General features: G+C 41.0%; 1 protein-coding gene across 25 annotated transcripts in view; it reads left to right on the forward strand.

Moving 5' to 3' along the window:
• Positions 1-19,169, forward strand: part of LOC121290601 (zinc finger and BTB domain-containing protein 20-like) — a 326,665-nt gene that overhangs the window by 166,660 nt on the left and 140,836 nt on the right. For 13 of the 25 annotated variants that reach the window (XM_041211253.1, XM_041211235.1, XM_041211230.1 and 10 more), the window contains one exon: positions 6,381-6,564. The exons of 11 other annotated variants lie outside the window; for them this stretch is intronic. The gene's annotated coding sequence lies outside the window, so the exon portion shown is untranslated. Of the gene's footprint in view, positions 1-5,108; positions 5,133-6,380; positions 6,565-19,169 lie in introns of all 25 variants that reach the window. One more of the 25 variants, XM_041211228.1, reaches the window with a different exon arrangement.

Here is a 19,169-nt window from a genome sequence, read left to right on the forward strand (position 1 = left end):
TGAATGTTCAGTACTCAGCAAAGGACTCAGTTTCATATCCTTACGCCCTCACCTCAGTGAATTCCGGGCTCGGCACGATGCTGACCTCTTCTTCCGCTGCCTTCGTCTCTGTGCTCACTTCTTTGGGCAGGAGACCTCCCCCCGTTCAACGGATCCTTTCACCGGCCTCCAGTATTCTCCCTCCACCTGGACTCCTCCCTCTGAATTCTTATGTGCTCTTGATCTTTTCATTGAGAACTGTCGGCATGACATCGGTCGGCTCAATGTCTCTGCTCCTCTCACCCACCCTAACATATTTCCTTCTGAACTTGCCACACTCTGTTCTCTCACGTCCAACCCTGACTTTATCAAACCTGTAGACAAGGGTGGTGCTGTTATTGTCTGGTGTACTGGCCACTATCTGGCAGAGGCTGAGTGCCAACTCTCAGATATTCCCTCCTAACTCCCCCTGGAATATGACCCCACCACTGAACATAAAGCCATTGTTTCCAGGACTGTCACTGACCTCATCTCCTTTGGAGATCTTCCCTCCACAGCTTCCAATCTCATAGTCTCTCAACCTCGGACAGCCCGCTTCTACCCCCTCCCCAAAATCCACAAACAGGGCTGTCCCAGCAGACTGATCATGTCAGCCTGTTCCTGCCCCATGGAACTCATTTCTTGCTATCTTGACCGTGTTCTTTCTCCCCTTGTCCAGTCTCTTCCCACCTACATCTGCGACCCCTCTGATGCCCTACATCATATCAACAATTTCCAGTTCCCTGGTCCCAACCGCCGCCTCTTCACCACAGATGTCCAATCCCTCTACACCTCCATCCCCCACTGGGATGGCCTGAGGGCTTTCCGCTTCTTCCTTGAACAATCCCCATCCACCACCGCTCTCCTCTGTCTGGCTGAACTCGTACTCTCACTGAACAATTTCTACTTAAACTCGTCTCACTTCCTCCAAATAAAAGGTATGGCTATGGGTAGCCACATGGGCCCCAGCTATGCCTGACCCTTTATGGGGTATGTAGAACATTCCTTGTTCCAGCCCTACTCAGGCCCCCTCCCACAACTCTTTCTCTGGTACATCGATGACTGTTTCGGTGTCGTTTCATGGTCTCGTCTGAACCTGGAAAAATTTATTAATTTTGCTTCCAATTTCCACCCTTCCTTCTCTTTCACATGGTCCACCACTGGCACTTACTTTCCCTTCCTTGACCTCTCTGTCTCAACTTCTGGTAATAGACTGTCCACTAATATTCGTTACAAGCCCACCAACTCCCACACTACCTTGACTGCAGCTCCTCACACCCTGCTTCCTGTAAGGATTCTATCCCATTCTCTCAGTTCCTTCGCCTCCGTCACATCTGTTCTGATGATGCCACCTTCCAAAACAGTGCTTCTGACATGTCTTTCTTCCTTCCTTATCTGAGGTTTCCCACCCACGGTGGTTGACAGGGCCCTCAACCGTGTCAGACCCATCTTCCGCACCTCTGCCCTCACACCTTCCTCTCCCTTCCAGAACCATGATAGAGTCCCCCTTGTCCTCACATTTCACCCCACCAGCCTCCGCATTCAAAGGATCATCCTCCGTCATTTCTACCAACTCTAGCATGATGCCACCATCAAATACATCTTCCCATCTTCCCTTTACCCCCCACCATCGGCATTCTGTAGAGACCGTTCCCTGCAGGACACCCTTGTCCACTCCTCCATCACCCCCTACACCTCAACCCCCTCCCACAGCATCTTCCTATGCAATTGCAGAAGGTGCAACACCTACCCTTTTACTTCCCCCCCTCCCATCTTCTCAACATCCAAGAGCCCAAACACTCCTTTCAAGTGAAGCAGTGCTTCACTTGCACTTCCCTCAATTTGGTCTACTACTGATCCCAATGCAGCCTCCTCTACATTGGAGAGACCAAACGCAGACTGGGTGATTTCTTTGCAGAACATCTTCGGTCTGTCCGCAAGCCTGACCCAGACCTTCCTGTCGCTTGCCATTTCAACACACAACCCTGCTGTCATGCCCACATATCTGATGTCTGTCCTTGGCCTGTTGCAATGTTCCAGTGAAGCTCAACACAAACTGGAGGAACAGCACCTCATCTTCCGATTAGTCACCTTACAGCCTTCTGGACTTAACATTGAGTATAACAACTTCAGATCATTAACTCTCTCCTCCATCCTTACCCCTTTTTGATCCCCTTTTTTCAAATATTTTTTAAAAATTTATTTCCATTCATTGTTTTATCTCCACCTCTTAGCCTATTTTGATCCCCTTCCCCCACCCCACTCCCACTAGGGCCATCTGTCACTTGCTCATCCTGCTTTCTACTCTTAATGTCACCATTAGCATATCCTTCAGCCAGTATCACCACCATCAACACCCCTTCAACCTTTTGTTTATGACATCTTTTGCAATCTCTCCTTTGACTCCACATATCACTGGCCTTCTATCCAGCTTCACCTGTCCCACCTCCCTTTAACAGTATATATTTCGCCTCATTTCAACTTTTCTTTAGTTCTGAAGAAGAGTCATACAGACTCGAAACCTTAACTCTGTCTTTCTCTCCACAGATGCTGTCAGACCTGCTGAGTTTTTCCAGCAATTTTTGTTTCTGATCCATGCTAATGTATTACCCCCTACACCATGAGCTCTTATTTTGCGTAGTAACTTTTGATGTAGCACCTTGTCAAATCCCTTTATCCACATTGCTTGTTACTTCCTCAAATAACTCCAATAAGTTCGTCAAACATGTTTTCCTTTTCACAAAACCATGTTGACTCTGCTTGATTGCATGGAGATTTTTGAAGTTCCCCACTATAATCTCCTTAATAATAGGTCATAGGGAAATTGCTGGAATCTATGTTAAGCCAACTGGCCTGTATTTTCCTGCTTTCTGTTTCTTTCCTATCTTGAAAAGAAGAGTCAGATTGGCTACTTTCCAAGCCGATGGGAACTTCCCAGAATGTAGGATATTTTGGAAAATTAAAACTAATGCATCCAGTATCTCAGCAGCCACCTCTTTTAAGACTGTAGGATGAAATCTGTCAGGATCTGGGACTTGTCAACGCTATGGGGAGAATTTTCTCCCGGTCGGGGGGTGCTGAGCGGGAGTGGCTGCAGGTGGGCACTCAGCCGATCGCTACCCTCAATCGGCTGCGCGCCACCATTTTACGTGGGCAGGCCAATTAAGGCCCGCCATGTGTGATGCACACCCAGAAGCGCTGTGCGCTCCCTGTGCGAGTGTGGGGAGTAAGCTGAGTCGGGGCCTGCACTCTTTCGCGCATGCGTGCGCCAGAGCACAGAAATCTCCCTGAGGCACAGGGAGATTAGTCTGATTGTCATAAATTTTAATAAAGAAGAAAGAAAATTTTAAGAAGTCCCCTCATGACAGTGTCACATGAGCTGGGACATGTTGATGAACTGTAATAAAAAGCTTTATTCTATTTATAAACGCTTCATGAAACCACATCCCACCCATGAATGAGGTTTCATGATAAACGTGAAGGCCGCCTGGGCTCTTTGCCTGCCCGCCAACCTTAAGTTTGGAAGGGCAGCTCAGTTAATTATTTTAATTAGTTTTTAAATGGCCTTAATAGGCCTTTGACAGTTCAGCGGGCACATAGCTGATTCTGGGGCGCGCCTGCAGATCTGAAGACCTGAATGACTCACGGTGACATTGGGACGCACGCCCGACGTCACCGCCCATCATTTTACACATCGATGAGTGGGGCCTGCCCACGCACGCCAACCTGAAGATTCTGGCCTTAGTTCTAATAATTCTAATAACTCTTTGCCTGGTGATTGTAATTGTTTTAAGTTCCTCCCCCCGACCCCCGCTTTCACCTCCTGATTCATAATTATTTCTGGGATGTTATTTATATCTTCTACAGTGAAGACATGCAAAATATTTGTTCAATTCAGCTGCCATTTCCTTATTATCTATTAAGTTCCCATTCTCACTATCTGGAGGACTAACACTCACATTACTTACTCTTTTCCTTTTTAAATATCTTAGAAACCCTCATTATCTTTTTTTAATATTTCTAGCTAGCTTTCTCTCGTACTCTAATTTCTCCCTCCTTATTAATCTTTTAGTCATTCTTTGTTGTTCTTTATATTTTGTCCGATTTTCTGACCTATCACCCATCCTTGCAGAATTATACGCTTTTTCTTTCAATTTGATACTATCTTTAACTTCTTTAGTTAGCCATGGATGGTGCGTCCTTCCCTTACATTCTAGCGAGAAAGAAAGGCTCTATCTCCTCTGAGTATTCTGAAATATCTATTTAAATGTCTGACACTGCATTTTTACTAACCTATCCCTTAAACTAATTTCCCAGTTCACTTTAACCAGCTGTGTCTTCATGCCCTCATAATTGTCCTTATTTAAGTTTAAAACACTAGTAGTAGATTCATTCCTCTTTCCTTCAAACTGATTGTGACATTCAATCATCTTATCATCACTGCTAGCTAGGGGCGCCTTCTCCACAAGGTCATTAATTAATCCTGTCTCATTGCATATTACCAGACCTAGTACAGCCTGCCCTTTGGCTGGTGCTGAAACGTACCGCTCCAAAAAAACTGTCCCAAAAACACCCTATGAACTCATCATCCATGCTACCTTTGCCAATCTGATTTATCCAATCTTTATGTAGATTAAAATCACCCATGATTATTACTGCATCTGTCTCACAAGCCCCCATTATTTATTCCTGTATACCCCATCCTACAGTGTGGTTACTGTTAGGGTGCCTACAATCTACTCTGACAAGTGACTCCTTACCTTTACTATTTTTCATCTCGACCCAAACTGATAATTCACCTTGATGTTCAGGAGTAACATCATCTCCCGCTATTGTACCAATGCCATCCTTAATTAATAAAGCGAACCCTCCCCCTTTTCCTAGCTTCCTGTCCTTCCTAATTGCCATGTATCCTTCAATATTCAGGTCCCAGTCTTTGTCATCCTGTAGCCATGTCTCTTTGGTGGCTGTCAGATCATACATATTTATTTTTATTAGTGATGTTAGTTCATCTGTTTTGTTACGAATGCTGCATGCATTCAGATACAGAGCCTTGAGTTCTGACTTTTTACTTTTTTTGTAACTTCTAGCCTTATCTGCTGGTGCACTCTTAGGTTTGTACACTCTGTCTATTCCTGCCACACTCTCATCATCATTTCCTTTATTCCTATCTTGCTCTTTTGCCTTATCTTCTCTAATTAATTAATCACATCTTTCCAATCTTAATCCCTTGCCCCCACTAGGTAGTTTAAAGCCCTCTCTACAGCCCTAGCTATACGGCTCACCAGAACTCTCATCCCAACAAGGTTCAGATGAAGACTGTCCTAATGGTACAGCTCCCACTTTCCCCATTACTGGTGCCAGTGCCCCATGAATCAAAACCCATTTCTCCCACACCAATCTTTTAGCCATGCATTTAGTTCTCTAAGCTGAATTACCCTATACCAATTTGCTCATGGCTCAAATAGTAATCCAGAAACGATTACCTTTTGAGGTTCTGCTTTTTAATTTAGCTCCTAGCTGCCCATACTCCCTCAGTAGAATCTCTTTCCTATTTCTATTTATACCATAGGTGGACACAGCCACTGGATTCTCTCCAGCCCAGAGCAGATTTCCAGAACCCTGGCACCAAGCAGGCAATACAGCCGTCTAGACTCCTGCTCTTAGCTATAGAGAACTGTGTCTATCCCCCTGACTATATTGTGCCCAACTACCACTACATTCCTATTAACTCGCCCTGATTGATTGGCTTCCAGTAACATGGTCAGTTTGCTCATCCAGCCAGCAGCCATCATTTTCATCCGTACAGGCTACAAGAACCTTGAACCTTTTGGATAATTGCAAAGGCTGAGGCTCCTCCACTTCTACCTTTTGGGTCCCCATACCTGCCTCACTTGCAGTCACACCCTCTGACCCCTGACCACTGACCAAGTCAGAAGACCCTATCCTAAAGGGCGTGTCTGTTTCCTGGCACAAAGTGTCCAGGCACTTTCCCCCTCCCTGATGCATCGCAGTGTCTGCAGCTCAGCCCCCAACTCAATGACTCTGTGCCAAAGCTCCTTAATCTGCAGACATTTAACTGCAGACATGTTTGCCCCGAATTGCCCCCGTGTCCAGGAACTTACACACTCTGCAGTTGCAACACATCAGCTGCACTGCCATCTTTATTGTTTATTGATTAATTTATAATTAAGAAATACTTCTACTCCCAATAACCTTTACTACTGCTAGTAAACCTTACTGCAACTAATTAAACCTTACAGTTACTAATCAACTGCACGAGTTTTGAAGATAAATGAGCAAAATATTCAACAACCAATCATTTATCTCTTTTCCTGTGATGTTACACTGATTTCTTTCAGAACACAGTTGCTGCACTCTGAAGCCACAGTCTGGACTGGATTGGATATAGCTTTACTAGGTGGTGGTTACTGCCCCTGGGTCCTCTTTTTGCCTGCTTTTCCAGGTGCTGCTCACGGGCTCCCAGTTCTCTTTTCATCCTCTCACTTGGTCTTCAGTCCCTAAAATTTCAACGGACAAAGCTGGGTAAGTCAGATGGTAAGCCAAGAATGCCCCTTCCTTAAGTTGGTCTAACCTAGGGTAAACTATCATCCATCAGGAAAATACAGTATAATCAATGAGAAAGAGTAGTGGCTCTTGGTCCCACTTTTCACTGCCCTTAATAACAAGTGATCCTTGGCTGCAATCACAAGGAAACTTCATACTCTTGTAGCTAATAATTTCAGATAGCTCCTGGTTAAAGAACTAGTGAAAACAGCTTCACTGCATGAAATGCAAAATGCAGTTTTGTTGATTTCGGTAATTCTCAGAGAAATCAGTTAGAGAATAAAATTTGAAATCTGTATAAATGATACCAAGGTAACGATTATCATATTGAGCTATTGTGGGAACACTGCAGCAGCTACCTGTCCTAAAGAGAATTTCTTCTCTGGCTCTAATTTGTAGTGATCTTAGGAAAGAACTTTGTACCACCATTATATTTTGCTTGACGATTTTGACCAACATCAAGTTTTATCCCTGACAATTTGGACTGTCCACTCGCTGTCCTTTAAGTCCTCTGGTCAGGATGGTGATCCTCTTTATCGATCTCATTTTTGGTTTCACACTTTCCCAGCAAATGCCATTTTGATCTTTCTTAGTGCAGTTTCATCTTTTTCTTTGGAACATTGCTCATGTTTACCCTATTCTCAAGAAAGCAATCCTTTTGCCTTTCTAACTCTCCTATTGTCCTTAAATGAGTACTTTTTAAAAAATTAGCGAGCTATTGTTAACTCTCAAATTATCCCTTAGCATTAAAATTCTGATCTCATTCATAATCACCAATATTGTTATGAGCATATTTTCAATTGTGATGATTTTGAAGAGCATCTTTGTTCTTGAATGCTTTGGTAAATTCTCTGTTATAATATTGGCTGTTTCCAAATCATTTGGAGTTTATGTTCTACATTTGTACAAAGCCACATTCATACTCATGGCTGCATAGTGTCTTTGATTCTCCTTAACTCTATTCGTTCATGTTAATAACATCCTTAACTGCACATTTCATCCTTTCCACTGTTCTTTGATTGTTTATGTTCTACATTTAGCTTCTTCCTTCAGATTATTTGCCCTTTGTGTGCATAGCCTCCAGCGCAATTGCAGTGCAATGGCTGAATTGCACCATCTTGATCTCCTTAGTGCTTCCAACTGGGAAATAGACATCTGATTCATTCTTTCACAGAAAGTTTCTTCATGTTTCAACTATTAAAGCTTCGTCATCAATCAACATCTTAACCTCACCATCTTCTCTGACCTAAATTGAAACTCCTTAATTTTCTCCATTGCTTAAGCTGTCTCCAAGGGGCTTGGTTTCCTGTTTCATGCCAGGCATTTAAAGGGTGATTTTAAGTCTCCCTGATCTACAGGAAAGAAACAGAAAAGTACTTTAAATGGAGCGGCTCCATTTCTCGCTCTGTACCCATCACACTCTAATTTTAACACAGCTGTTTTTTGAGGTTGATGTGGCTCCTCCTGGACTTTGGCAGGAACCTCATTAATAACTGCAAATCAACATGCCAGGGCATGCATAGGTCCCTGATAGAATTTTAACATGGTCCTGAGCTTCTCTACCAAATGTTATGGTTTGGTTGCTTTTGTTTAGAGGAAAGGAGTGTTTTTAATTGAAGTACTGGTTGTTGATCTTTATATTGTACCTATGTGTAACTCTGAAATTTGAGCCGTTTAGAACTGTGATCACACTTAATCAGTATTTTGCAATGAAACTTAACTTCCTTTCTTTAGTAGAGACTGGGAGAGTTGACATGCTCCTCCAAGTCCCTTGAGGAAATACCGAGTCTCAGCTACAAAAGCCTCCCAGCCCCCAGCTACAACACCCATGAGATACTCTTTCCCCTTCCTGAATTTGCCTTATTGCTAGCAACTTCCTTCTGATTCCGGCGCGTAGCCCTGGGCATCCTTCCCTGCTGCCATGTTCTGCTGGAAGCAGCCAAATAGTTGAGCGATGTGATTGAAATAAGGTGCAGTGTTAAAATCTGCCAAACTTTCTCCTCCCACTCATGCACAGGGCAGTGATCTGTTCCAGCCACAGTTTTAAATTGGTCCTTTAATTTCCTCTCAACTACTCTTAATTTTCTATTTAGTATCTGTGATACTGCAACATTTCTCTTTTGCAAACCTACAGAGGCTACAAGAAAGTGCTTGCATCTTTTAAAAATTAGGAGTCCGTGAAACATCTTGGGAGATTTTTCTGAACTAAAAGCAGTATGTAAATGAAACTTCTTGTTTGAGATTCAAACCTCTGTGGCTTTTTGAATTTTTCTTCCATGGTACAATGAAATCATGCTGCATCCTCACCCTTTTATTCTTTATATATTAAAATTAGAACTTGTAGCAGTCTCATGCTGAACTAATTCTTTCCCATGACCTCAAATTTTTGAAATCCATTTCTTCCATTCCCAAACAAATCATAGATGAAGAAAAGCATCACATTTACTTTTTTTTCATATCCAGTTGGTCATAATGAATTAAATTTGAAATCAGCAAAATGCCCCTGTCATCCATGAGATTTTTGTTACATTTATCTAACAATACTTTTGTCAGTCTGGAGTAAGACCATAAGACATAGGAGCAGAAGTAGGCCATTCAGCCCATCAAGTCTGCTCCACCATTCAATGAGGTCATGGCTGACCAGATAATCTTTAACTCCACTTTCCTGACTTTTCCCCATGACCCTTGATTCCCTTACTGATTAAAAATCTGTCTATCTCTGCCTTGAATATACTTAACAACCCAACCTCTACAGCCCTCTGTGGTAAAGAACTCCACAGTTTCACTACCCTCTGAGAGAAGAAATTCCTCCTCATCTCTGTCTTAAATGGGTGACCCCTTATTCTGAGATTATGCCCCCTTGTCCTAGACTCTCCCACAAGGGGAAACAACCTCTCAGCATCGACCCTGTCAAGCTCCCAAAGAATCTTATATGTTTCAATAAGATCACCTCTCATTCCTCTAAACTCCAATGAGTACAGGCCCAACCTACTCAATTTCTCGTCATAAGAAAATCCCTCTGTACCTGGGATCAACCTAGTGAACCTTCTCTGGACTGCCTCTAATGCCAGTATATCTTTCCCTAGATGAGGGGACCAAAACTGTTCACCATATTCTAACTAGTTTTAGCAAGACTTGCCTATTTTTATACTCCATTCCCCTTGAAATAAAGGTCAATATTCCATTTGCTTTCCCTATTACCTGCTGAACTTGTATGTTAGTTTTTTTGTGACTCATGCTTGAGGACTCCCAAACCCCTCTTTGTCATAGCATTCTTCAGTCTTTCTTCATGTAAATAGTATTCAGCTCCTCTATTCTTCCTGCCAAAATGCATCACACATTTTCCCACATTATATTCCATTTGCCAAATTTTTGTCCACTCACTTAACCTGCCTATATCCTTCTGTAGACTCTTTGTGTCATCCTCACCACTTGCCTTCCCACCTATTTTTGTGTCATCCACAAACTTGGCAATAGTACATTACTTCCCTCATCTAAGTCATTAATATATATTGTAAATAATTAAGGCCCCAGCACTGATCCCTGTGGCACTCCACTAGTTACAGTTTGCGATCCTGAAAATGCCCCTTATCCTAACTCTGTCTTCTATTTGTTAGGCAATCCTCTATCCATGCTAATATACTACTCCCAACACCATGGGCTCTTATCTTATTAAGTAGCCTGACGTGCGGTACCTTATCGAACGCCTTTTGGAATTCTAAATATATTACATCTACAGGTTCCCCCTTATCTACCTCCTCAAAGAATTCTAATAAATTTGTCAGGCATGATTTCCACTTCATGACTCTGCTTTATTACATTATGCATTTCTAAATGCATAGCTATTACATCCTTTATAATAGACATTTTCCCAATGACAGATGTTAAGCTAACTGGCCTACAGTTACCTGTTTTTTGTCTCCCTCCTTTTTTTGAATAAAGGTGTTACATTTGCAGTTTTCCAATCTTCTGGGACTTTTCCAGAATCTAAGGATTCTTGGAAGATTACTACCAGTGCATCCACTATTTGTGTAACTACTTCCTTTAATATCCTAGGATGCAACCCATCAGGTCCAGGGGACTTATCAGACTTGAGCCCCATTAGTTTCCCTAGTACTTTCTCTCTAGCAATAGTTAGTGTGTTTATCTCCCCCCATCCCTCCCAACTTTTGCCTCTTGATTATTTAGTATTTTTGGAATGCTATTAGTGTCTCTTATTATTTGTATTACTGTTATTATTTGTATTACTATTATTAGTTCTATTAGTATACTTGTGCTTTCTGCTCATTTATTTGTCTCAAAGTTTACCTCTGACATATTTTTAATTTGTTGAGCCTTTGCTTATTTTTGTCATGGTGTGATCTAATTTTTCATGTTTTTATTGCTGCTTTTTTCTCTTCTGAAAGCTCTGGGAAACAATAGAATAGCAGGTCACTGGTCATAGAAATCCCTAGTCTAAATGAAAACACGTTGGGCAATTTAATAGATGCTTAGCAATATTATACCTGTATTACTTGCAACATGTGATGAAGTATTTCAGTGCATACCACGCAAGTTTACATTCTATGACTAAGAGATTGCATTGACAAAGAATGACAACATTTTGTTGGATTATTTAATAGTCTTGATCTTACCGTTATCTTTTCTAATGGAGCAAATAATAAGGAAAAAGAGAGAAATTTTTGTAGGAAGTATAGAGGTGATGGTGGGGTGACCTAGGGGTATGTGTACACAAATCTTTGGTGGCAACTAGCAAGTTAAGTTAAGAAGGCCGCTTAAAAAGGTGTATGAGATCTTTGGCACTTTGGATACTCCTTAAAGGGGAGGGTGGAGGGGTGGCTATCAGGTAACAAAGGATGTTCTCTGCAAACCTGAGTGAAAACACCTCTGAAGAATCCTACCACTGAACACCAAGGGTGCTCCAATGTGAACTATATGACAGCATGATGTACCATCAAGCAAGCCATCAGCATGCTTAAGGTACATTTCAGGATTGGGGTGAGTAGTGATGTATGGAGAAAAGGGGAGATGAAGAAATGCACAGAAAGGAACGATGAAAGTTGATAAAACTTAAGTGGCTGTGATGGTATGAATAGATTTGACAAGAGTGGGCCAGGGAGGAGGAGCACAACAGGATGTAGTTGAATCTGCAACTGTGCTTACCTTTTCTGATATAAAGGCAAAGTACCGTGGATGCTGGAAATTTGAAACAAAAACAAAAAAATGCTGGAAAAACTCAGCAGGTCTGACAGCATCTATGGAGAGAAAGACAGAGTTAATGTTTCACATCCATATGACTCTTCTTCAGGGCTAAAGGGAAGTGGAAATGTGGTGAAATATATACTGTTTGAGGGGGGTGCAACAAGTGAAGCTGGATAGAAGGCCAGCGTTGGTGGAGGTCTTCCTTTTTCTGACCTTGTTAGGTTATTAAACCACTCCTTACACTGCATCCAGGTGTGGGCACTATTTTTCAGCTGCTGCTGACCTCCTTACCCACCACCAGCCATGCCTTCTTGGTCACAACCATGACTTGGTTCTGACTGCAAACAACGGTACGTCATGTGTCAACTCATTGCAGCAGGACACAGCCTTTGTATATCCCGATTCCACCTGTAAAAATATTTTACACTGTCTCAAAATGCTGTCGGCTCCTCCAAACTCCATGATTGAATTGGCCCTTTAAATATCCCAAATAAATTGTAGGTGTGCATCATGCATATTGAAGGTGCAAAACAAGTGTAAAATGACACTAAGGCATCCCTGTCAAAATCGGGCATCCCCATGTGACCCAGAATCTTCTGAGTTTGGTGCCAGTTATCACTCACACCCTACTGTCCACTCAGATCTTGCCTCTCCAGTATGATTGTATAAATTCAAATCACGACAATTGCCATTTATGAAAATAAATGTAAAGTTATAAGTACAACATTGGGTGCATTGGCAGTACCCTATTTGTTTTTAATTTGGACAGCTAGGTTATGGAAAAAGCAGGTGGTATATTGTTATGGTGTTGCTGACTTTTTAATCTTTCTGTACAGTGGCTCATGTTTTAATCTCTGTTCAGTATATAATTCTGCTCCTTCAGTGAACAAGAAATATTGCTGTGTCTTGAAAGATTAATAATACCATAGACTCTCTGGAGGCTTTTCTTAATATGTGAGCATATTTGAGGTTATGTACTGTAATTTATCTAGTCTGTTTTGAATTGCAAATAGCTGTAACTGTCATCAATGACTTAGGAATAATTTTATTGATCAAGCCTCAAGCCTGTATATAGTTATGTAAATATTTACTAGGCTAGGAGAGAAAATTGCAAGGTTAAGGTAAAAGTTGAGTGACAAACTAAGATGATTTTTCTCATGTTAATTGCAAATTCTAAAGCTAAGTTGATGTTACAGTATTATACATTATTAGTCTGGGGTCTCTTGTGCTCTATTTATGCTCTAGAAAATGGAGATCTTCCTGTTTCTCAAGAACTGATATTTGCAAATTACAGTATTCATTTCCTCAGTCTCTTTAGTGCAACCAATTTTTGCAGTTTGGCAGACAAAATAGGATTAGTCTCAGATCAACCCAAGCAGGGAGGTAATATAAACAGGACATCAGTGTATTCTGATATCTTATGTCAGCTAAACTTAAAAGTATTTGAAAGATATCACCGTGTGGATGGTTTAAGGTTTTTCTGATTGAATAATAAATTGCTAAGCAAACAAAATTATTTTCCAGAACTATGTCTACAATAACGACACTAGATAATTGCTCATTTTTTCCAGGCGAATGTTAATATTTCACATTCGTGATTTTTTAATACGTGATAAAATATCAATTAATTCTTGCTAGTGTAATGATAGTCCAGTATATTTATAAGCTATAGTATATCAACTAAAAAGCATATCATTATACTAGGTGCCCAGTGGAAACCACCAATGTTATATCTTTTCAACTTTTAATACCTTTTTTTAAAAAAAATACTAACTTTCCTTTCTCTCTTGGTTAACTTTGCACCTGTAATAGCAAGGTATCCCATTGCTCAGCAACCCATCAATATCAACTGTTCTCTGATCAAGCTCATACTTCTAAGCTGCCACATCAATATGTCCAGCCTCAAGAGAGCACTGACCTACTGTGTCAGCTTGGAATGCCCATTTCCCACATCAGCTATCTTTGTCAGTACTTCGAAGTGAGATTGTCAAATTGGAGACCGTTTTGTGCTTTAGGTCCTTGAGGAACCATTTTCACGCTGGCAAACCCATTTCAGGTTGGCCCTTCCTACCAGCAGAGAGGAGGCTTTCTTTTGATCATTCGAGAAAGTGTAGTTCATTTGATGACTCAGTTAGTTAGGGCAGGGCACAGCTAACCATGTAGACAAAATGTTCCTGATTTGGCTCCAGTATGTGCAGAGTGAGTTAATGTACTTCAAGATGGCAATAGAAGTGTTACAATTAGCCTCGGCACCTCTGAGTAAGGAGGCTGAAAATCAACAGAAGTTCCTACTGGAAAGTAAGTATTGGTTAAGTTGAGGACAGATTGGCTTCATGGATAAATTAAACATCCAGCCGGGGTTAGGAGAAGAGTTCCAGGAGGTGAGCAAACTTATAGTGAATGAGATAGATTCTGAACTTGCATTTGAAGTTGTTGAAAATAATGCAAGGTTCAAGAGAGGGCACTCAAAAATATGGAGCATGATGATGAAATGAATAGTGTGGGTGATGCACCATAAGCCAGAACCAAAGAACAAAGCATGCAGGCTGGAATGTAGGCTTGGAGGAGATAGATAGATAGATAGATGGAGTTGAGTAAATTTACCAATAAATAAAAACGGACTATTTTGAATTATTTTACTGAACAGCAAAGAATGTTGATGATACCTGGAGTGATTGGCAAGTAGGACTTGATGCAAGATAGGATGCACACAGTTCAGTTTGTAAGCGTTGGATTGTGTGTTTGATGCAACTTGAGAAACTAGCATTGTGCTACTGTAATCAATAATTAAGAAATGGCAGACTTGTTAAATAAACACTTTGTATCAGTCTTCACAGTACAGGAACAGTTTCAAAATACGAGTGGTACATGGGAAACTAAAAAATAATCAAGGAGAGGAACTTGCTGTATTTATTTTGTTTTACGTAGTATAGCGAGACTAATAAGAACTAAGACAGACAAATCTACAGGAATTTATGGTTTCCACTACAGGGTATTAAAAGAAGTAGGTGCAGAAGTTGCAGATGTAGTGCTAATAATCTTCCAATGTTTTCTCTCAATCTGGGAATTTTACTGTTGGATTGAAAACTGTTAATATCACTTCATTATTTAAGAAAGGTGTGAGAGAAAAGTCAGGTAATTACAGACCTCTGTCAGTCTAATGTCAATAGTGAAATGTTGCAATCCAGTTAGGGACCAGTTACTTTTTGTTTAAAGTACACAAAGTTTGAAATCCCAGTTATCCACTAGGAGAATAAAGCCACAAGATTACAGTTTTAAATAAACAAAATAAACTTTACCATACAAAGTCAGAAACGTAAAACAATTTACAATATCTTATATTCTTACATTCAGAATTAACCTGAGATAAATATGAATTAACAGGCAAACTTTGATAGAACAAGCCGCATTGCACATTAAATGGCAGATGCGACCAAGACGGGTCCCATGGATTTCTCAGCAACCCATGCAGATATCAGTGACTGCTGAGAATCTCAAGATCTCTGTAAAACACTCTCCTTCGGGAGGGATTTCAACTGTTTACTTCTGAATTTTTAGCCTCTGAGTTTCCTCAAAAGCCACTCCAGCTCACCTCCCGATGGTGCTGTCCCTTCTTCTGAGACTGCATTCCATGGGATTCACAATGCCACATTCCTGACTTTAATTACTGGCACAATTCCAGCTGGTTCGCAGATTGCTAGCTTCACTAAGCTGGCACTCCCCTGAGTTTTTCTGAACTCCAGTCTTCCAGCTGCACCAAGCTATAAACAGCTCCCAAGACTTCTCTGAGCCCTAACTGCCTAGCATGGAACCAGTGACCTTCCACCATCTGCTTGGCTCCCTAGGACTTTGCTGAACCCTAGCTGCCTGGAGCCTGCCAACAGTTTCCAGGACTGCTCTGTGAGCTGCAAACCACATGAGATCCAAACTGCAGCTAACAGCTGCACCTGTGGCTCCCATGGCTTCTTTCAGCCCTAACTACCTGGAGTCTGATAGCAGCAGCACCTTTTTGGTATAGCCTCTTCCCCTGCTGCAGAACACTCAGATAAATTGAAGCCAGAGAACCTTCTTAAGCTCCACCCATTTCCATTACGATGTGGTCTTTCAGGTTCACTAAATGCTTTTTAACTTATTTGGCTTTAATTCCCAAAACAAAACACCTCTCCGACTGCGCTTCTTTGCAAGCAGTGTAAACGTGTAAACATCACATGGCCAGCTAAGTAAGCCCATGCTGTTTTAGGATCTTGCCTTTCTAATGTTTAACTCCTTAAGTCAGCATAGCCTCAACCTTTTAAGTGTAATAAATTCAAAACTGTTTTAGCTGCATTTATCCCATTTTCTACAGTTAAACTTTAATCTTCCCAGACTTAATTAACTGTTTAGTTAATATTTTACCTCTAGAATATTAACATGAACCATGAACCAGATGTGCACAACAGGAATATAGGATCATAGGACTTAGGAATAGGGGTAGGCCCTTTGATCTTGCTTTGCCATTGGATAAGATAATGGCTAATCAGGTTGAGGTCTCGACTTCACCTACCTGTCTGCCACCACCCCCACTCAGTAATCCTTGACTCCCTTGTCCATCAAAAATCTAACTCAACCTTGAATATATTCAATGATCCTGTATTCACTGTTTTCTGGGTAAGAGAATTCCACATACACTTCTCTGAGAGAAGTAACTTTTCTATTAGAGTTACTAGAATATGTCATTAGGGACAGAATGCCTAAGCACTTGGACAAATTTGAGCTGATCATAGGGAGTATATGGAGTCAGTATGGATTTGTGAAGAGTAAGTCATGCTCAATTAATTTAGTGGGTTTCTTGAGGAAATCACAACCATCCAGTCTGTGGGTGTTGTTTGTATGAAATTCCAGAAGGTGCTTGATAAGGTTCCGCACAAGAGTTTAGTAGCTAAAATTGAAGCAATCAACGTTGGAGGCAGCTTTGTGACAGGTTGGCAATAAATTGTGAGTTAGGAGACAGAGAAGCTGAATAAAGGGCTATGTACTCTGATAGGTAGGATCCGATGAATGGTGTTTCCCAGGGATTTATACCTCTTATTATTTATTAATGCGTGAAGGAATGGAGAGTTGTATTTCCAAGTTTGTAAATGACACTAAGTTGGGAGACATGGCAAGTAGATTGGTGCTATCATTTAAGTAGAGCAGATGGGGGCAGGAAGTTACAAAGGGGTAAATATAGGTTAAGTGAGTGAACAAAACTGTTGCAAATAGAGTATAGTGACGGGAAGTTTGAGGTCATTCATCATGGATTAAAGAAAGATAAATTGGAGCAGGGAGGTTATGCTGAATTTATATAAGACACTCTAGACCTCAGCTGGAATATTGTGTACAGTTCTGGGCGCCACATTTTAGGAAGGATGTGAACACATTGGAGACAGTGCAGAAGAGGTTTACAGGAATGGTACCAGGGTTGAGAAACTTCAACTATGAGGGTAGATTGGAGAGGTTGGGACCGTTCCCCTTGGAGAGAAGAAGGCTAAGAGGAGATTTGATAGAGATTTTCAAAATCATGAGAGGGCTTGACAGAGTAGATAGGGAGAAGCTGTTCCCCGTGTAAAACGATCACAGATTTAAAGTGATTTGCAAAAGGAGCAAATGTGATGTGAGAGAAAGCTTTTTCACACAATGAGTGGTTTGGGTCTGGAACGCACTGCCTGGAAGTGTGGTGGAGGCAGGTTCAATTGAGGCATTCAAGAGGGCATTGGATGATTATTTGAATAGCAACAATGTACAAGGGTATGGGGAAAAGGCAGGGCACTAGGTCATAATGCTCATTTGGAGAGCTGGTGCAGACGCGATGGGCCGAATAGTTTCCTTCTGTGCTGTTAAAATTATGTGATCCTTTCTAAATGAGGAGAAAGTAGGAACTGAGGAGGTTTGGTGTCTATATGCACAATCACAAATTTAGAGAAAAGTTCAAACAACCCATGAAAGGCACTAATTATATGTTGGCCTTTATCTCAAGGGGACTGGAATATTAAGGAGAGTACTTGTATTAAACTTTGGTCAGACCCCATCTAGGCACTGCACTTTAGGAAGGATATATTAATCTTGGAGGGACTGCAACACAGATTCACCAAAATGATATTGGAACGCGAGTTAAATTACGGTGGCAGGTTGCATGCACTCAGCTTGTATTCCCTTGAATGTAAAAGATTGAGGTGGGGAGGTGGGTGATCTATCTAATCGAGGAATTTAAACTAGCAAAAGGATTCAATCAATAGATAAAGGGGACCTGTTTCCTCTATTGTAGAAATCCAGAACAAGGGGGCTACAATATTAATATTAGAACCAAATGATTCAGCAGTGCAATCAGAAAACTCTTCTACAAAGGGGAGTGGAAATTTGGAATACCCTGTCCCAAAAGGCTGTGGCTGTTGAAGCTTTCAAGTCTAAAATGGTGAGATTTTTGGCAGGTAAATTTATCGAGCAATTTAGGTCAAAGGCAGGTAAAGCAGGTTGAGGTACAAATTGGCCTTGATCTAATTGAATGCTGGAATTTGTTCAAGGGGTTGAATGAGATCCTCGTCTCCCTGTGTTTCTATTGATATCTAAAATGAATCATAGGAACATAAAAAAAATCAGCCTATTGAAGCTCATCTCTCTAGAATCCCAAATTCTCCCATTATAGAATCTAGCTGCAATTTGAACTTCCTAAATGTTTTCGTCATGACTTTGTGTGAAATTATTCAAAGTGTTTATCATTATTTGGGTCTCGCAGATGATTTCTTTGATGGGATAAAAATTGAGTTCTATGGCTTCCCATAGATTTTTCTATTCACGTTAGATTACTAAAAGTATGAAAAACAATTTACATTTTTTATTGAGAGTACCATCTTTTGTAGGGATATTAATATTTCTTTTAAAATAGTTTCTTTTCAATCTGAAGTTTGCCCTAGCAATGGCAAACCACTGAAGTACTTTGCCAGGCATAATCGTGGACCAATCCAATGAAAGTCCATGATTGCCACTGCCCTCTTAGGACACGGTACTTTAAGGAGGAGGAGGAGGCTTGTCCGCAGATCATTTGATCCCAAGAAATGAAAACTGCTTTACAGACTACATACTCTGGGGTAGGTGGAAAAAGTTGTCATTCTAGCAGGTATAATTAGTGGTTATTTTGAATGTACCTCGACAGTTCTTATTGTTGGCACAGTTTCATCATATGACACTATTTATCTTTAATGGACACATTGGGGTTACGGCATACAGACATTCTTTGCAGTGAGAGAAACCCACTAGGCTAAACATTTTTCCCCAATAGCCCCCCTTGATTACTTCTTCCACAAATTTATTCCCTTTATGTAAAAAATTATTTACCACTCCCTTACTTTGTTTTTAAGTTTAAAATT

The sequence above is a fragment of the Carcharodon carcharias genome, chromosome 18 (genome assembly GCF_017639515.1).
Source record: "Carcharodon carcharias isolate sCarCar2 chromosome 18, sCarCar2.pri, whole genome shotgun sequence".
NCBI classification, from domain to species: Eukaryota; Metazoa; Chordata; class Chondrichthyes; order Lamniformes; family Lamnidae; genus Carcharodon; species Carcharodon carcharias.